General features: G+C 45.3%; 1 protein-coding gene across 1 annotated transcript in view; it reads right to left on the bottom strand.

The window, feature by feature from the left end:
* GPR1 (G protein-coupled receptor 1) overlaps positions 1 to 2,429 on the bottom strand; it is an 8,452-nt gene extending 6,023 nt beyond the window's left edge. The window contains exon 1 of the mRNA XM_008060618.1: positions 2,404 to 2,429. The gene's annotated coding sequence lies outside the window, so the exon portion shown is untranslated. The remainder of the gene's footprint in view (positions 1 to 2,403) is intronic.
* Positions 2,430 to 4,273: the final 1,844 nt, after the last annotated feature.

The following is a 4,273-nucleotide window of genomic DNA, read 5'->3' as shown; positions in this document are numbered from 1 at the left end:
AGATACCCAGTACACATGATTTCACTCACGAAGACAGGTATGTTTTATAAATGTACATGAAAATGGGTTCCTATGGTTTCGGGTCAGGAGAGTGAATTATATTTATCAGAGTGCAATAAAGTCTCCATTCCAGATCTCCCAGAAGTATTGGCATTCTCTAGGAAAAAACAAAAAAATTTTTTAGGTGCCTGGGGTGACACAGTCAGCTCACAATCCCAACACTGTGGGAGGCTGAGGTGAGTGGATTGCCTGAGCCCGCGGGTTCAAGACCCACCTGGGCAACTTGGCGAGACCTTGTCTCTACAATAAATAAAAAATTAGCCAGGTGTTGTAGCGTGCACCTGTCGTTCCAGCTACTTGGAAGGTTGAGGTGGAAGGATCGCCTGAGTCCAGCAGATCGAAGCTGTAGTGGCCGTGAGCATGTCACTGCACTCCAGCCTGAGTTGCAGATTTAGACTCCAACTCAAAAAAAAAAAAAAAGAAAAGAAAAAACAGTTGGCTCTTCACATCCATGGGTTCCACATCTATGGATTCAATCAATCACTAATGAAAAAGATTCAGGAAAAAATGGTTGGGTGTATCTGTACTGACCACCTGCAGACTTTTTCTCTTAACAATATTATCATTATCCCCTAAACAATACAGTGAAATAACTATATTGCATTTACATTGTATTAGATATTATAAGTGATCTAGAGATGATGTAAAGGTTACTTGCAAACACTGTGCCATTGTATAGCAGGAATCCTTGGATTTTGGTCTCTGTGGAAGGTCCTGGAACCATTTCCTGTGAACACTGTACTGAATTGAGGTGTCTGTCTACTATGATCATGACTTTGAAACATTACATTGCTGTGAGTGGTGATTCTTTCCCAGACTTGAGATAGTTTAGGGAAGGTGAGATAAGGACCTAAACTATATCATTTAATCAAAGGTAAATAAATAGCTTTTAAAAAAAGAGAAGTATAGTGGCTATATAATAGCATTCTATTTTCTCACCACTGTTAAGCAGACATGAGGATAAACATGGCATTTAGAGGCTATACATGGGGACAAATTTTTTGATTAATTGTAGAGATTAGGTCTCGTCACGTTGCCCAGGCTGGTCTCAAACCCCTGTGCTCAGGCAATTCTGTCATCTTGGCCTCCCAAAGTGTTGGGATTATAGGTGTGAGCCACAATGACAGGCCCAACTGTATTTTCTTTTTTTAAATTTTTTTTTAGTCAGTCTCACTGTCGCCCACGCTGAAGTGCAGTGGAACGTTCACAGCCACCACAGCGTCGACCTGCTGGGCTCAGGCAATCCTCTCACCTTGGCCTCCCAAAGTGCTGGGATTATAGGCATGAGCCACTGTGCCCAGCAGGATTTCTTGAGAGGAAAGAAAAGCTCCCACAGTGGGAGGGCCCCGAAGGGGGTGCCTTGTATTTTCTTAAAAAAAGATTCTTAGGTATACAAGTACATCTTTATCAGGAAGACTATGGACATGGAATTTGGAAACCTTAATGTCACAGGACTTCTATCAAGTTATTTTTGTAGGGCAAGTGACTGGATGACTACCGGAGGCCTGAATTGCTTAATTTATGTTGCAGATATGTTTGTCCATATAAACTGTCAGAGCTGAAGTTCACTCTGCAGTGTCCTCCGAGCAATGTGCTATCTAGCTATATAACAAAGAGCTGGCCAGGCATGGTGGCTCACCTATAATCCCAGCTCCTTGGGAGACTGAGGTGAGGGGATTGCCTGAGTCTACAGGTTCGAGAACAGCCTGGGCAACTTGGCAAGACCTCATCTCTACAATAAATAAAAAAAGTTAGCTGGGTGTGGTAGTGCGCAACTATAGTTCCGGCTACTTGGAAGTCTAAGGCGGAAGGATCACCTGAGTCTCAACACTGTGGTGTCCCTGAGCATGAGATGCCAACTCAAAAAATAAATAAATAAATAACAAAGAGCTGATCACAGCAGGGTATCTAATAGAGTCTAAAGCTTCTCATAAACTGATGCTACCCCTGGTTTAAAAAAAATGTTAAAGGCTAGGCATGATTATGTTTGTCTGAGTCTAACCATGACCTGAGCTCTCTATAGACCAAGACACACTTTAGAAAAGCCAGAGGCAGCTGGACTCAGTGGCTCAGCCTGTAATCCCAGCACTTTGGGAGGTGAAGGCGAGTAGATTGCCAGAGCCCGCAGGTTTGAGACCAGCCCAGAGAACTTGGCAAGACCTCATCTCTATAATAAATACAAAATTAGTTGGAGCCGGGCTCAGTGGCTCAGCCTGTAATCCCCCACCTTTGGGAGGCTGAGGTGAGTGGATTGCCCGAGCCCGCGGGTTCGAGACCCGCCTGGGCAGCAAGACCTCATCTCTACAATAAATCAAAAAATCAGCCAGGCGTGGTAGTGCATACCTGTAATTCCAGCTACTCGGAAGGCTGAGGCGGAAGGATCGCTGGAGCCCAGCAGGTCGAGGCTGCGGTGGCCGGGAGCAGCCACTGCAATCCAGTCTGGGCGACAGAGTGAGACTCCAACTCAAAAAAAACAAAAAATTAGTCGGGCGTGGTAGTGTGCACCTGTCGTTCCAGCTACTTGGAAGGCTGAAGTGGAAGGACTGCTGGAGCCCAGCAGGTTGACACTGGAGTGGACATGAGTGTGCCACTACACCCCAGCCTGGGCGACAGAGTGAGATCCAACTCAAAAAAAAAAAAAAAAGCCAGAGGCACAGTGAAGGTCTGTACTGCTGTATTTCCACTCTCTTTTTCATCATAACTTGGCACTGCAGATGTTTTGGTTCTCAATCACACATTGTAAATGACATTTATAGCGGTCCAGGGGCAATACCCGGTTTAGGGTGGAAACCGGATAGGCAGCCAACATATTCTTAATTTGAGTTACATCAAGATATTTCCTCTCTTAAAGCAAGAGAAAGCTATTCTCCTAGAAAGGAAGGAACAGTAATCAGGGAACTTACTGAATGTCCTGAGTGTGCAATCACCTCACAAAACAATACTGTCAGCCAGAGAGGTGGTAGAGGTGAACCTGGGGAAGGGCAGGGAAGTTGTGGTTCTGGTAGCAGCAGTCATGATATCACACAGCAGCAAAAAAGTGGGGGGAGGACAATACTAGAACATCTTCTTATTTACACAAGATTATACTAGGAAAGATTTTTGCCCTTTTTCCTCCTAGGAGGAGATAGGAAGAGGGATGAGATAAAATGTAGATGTGAAATGTAGAAGTGAAAGATAAAATGTAGCACAACATGCATGACTTGCTCACTGATCATAACTGAACAATTTGGGTGCAGATTCATTATTGTGATGGTTGAAAGGCATGCATCCACTTTGGGAGGCTGAGGTGAGAGGATTGCCGGAGCACATGGGTTCGAGACCAGCCTGATGGGACCTCATCTCTACAGTAAAAGAAAAAATTAGCTGAGCATGGTAGCTCATGCCTGTATTTCCAGCAACTTGGAAGGCTGAGGCAGAAGGATCGCCTGAACCCAGCAGTTCGAGGCTGTGGTGGCCATGAGCGTGCCACTGAACTCTAGCCTGGGCAACAGAGTAAGACTCCAACTCAAAAAAAAAAAAAAGACATGCATCATGAACACCTTCCATCATTTTATGATTATGAAAACAAAGCAGCCTCCATTCTGTCATGGCCAATCTCTATTAGGAGTTGTTAACTGAGTTCTACAACACAGTCTTTGAGAAGACCACAGGAACACAGAAGCAGCAGGAAAGGCATGACTCTGGAGGGTGAGGGGGGCACTGAGACAATGTCTTTGCTGGAATGTTCTAAGGTCTTCTAATGCTTGCAGATGAAGAAAGAGTAATCCATTTGTTCTGTGTGGTTCTAATGCTAGAGCTAGGGCAGAAAACGTTGGCTTCATAGTCAGGATAGCTTTGGCTCAGGAGAAGCGAGAACTGGTACAGAGTTCGACATCCACCAAACAAGCAAGCAGAATGCACTGCCTTGAGTTGGCGGGCACGTAGGGAGTCTGAATACAGTCTGGGTGGGGAGCGGTCTAGAAAATGATGTGTGTGCGAAGGGGCTTTCCACAACATCTCTTAAGAGCAAGAATCTATGATCCTGATAGCATTTTTTTTTTTTTTTTGAGTTGGAGTCTCACTCTGTTGCCCAGACTGGAGTGCAGCGGCATGCTCCCGGCCACCGCAGCCTGGACCCACTGGGCTCTGGCGATCCTTCCGCCTCAGCCTTCCGAGTAGCGGGAACTACAGGCACGCGCTACCACACCCGGCCGATTTTTTAAAATTTATTGTA

The sequence above is a fragment of the Carlito syrichta genome, unplaced genomic scaffold, assembly GCF_000164805.1.
Source record: "Carlito syrichta isolate Samal-C Ts95f unplaced genomic scaffold, Tarsius_syrichta-2.0.1 Scaffold304675, whole genome shotgun sequence".
NCBI classification, from domain to species: domain Eukaryota; kingdom Metazoa; phylum Chordata; class Mammalia; order Primates; family Tarsiidae; genus Carlito; species Carlito syrichta.
This window is presented reverse-complemented; position numbering and strand designations above follow the sequence as displayed.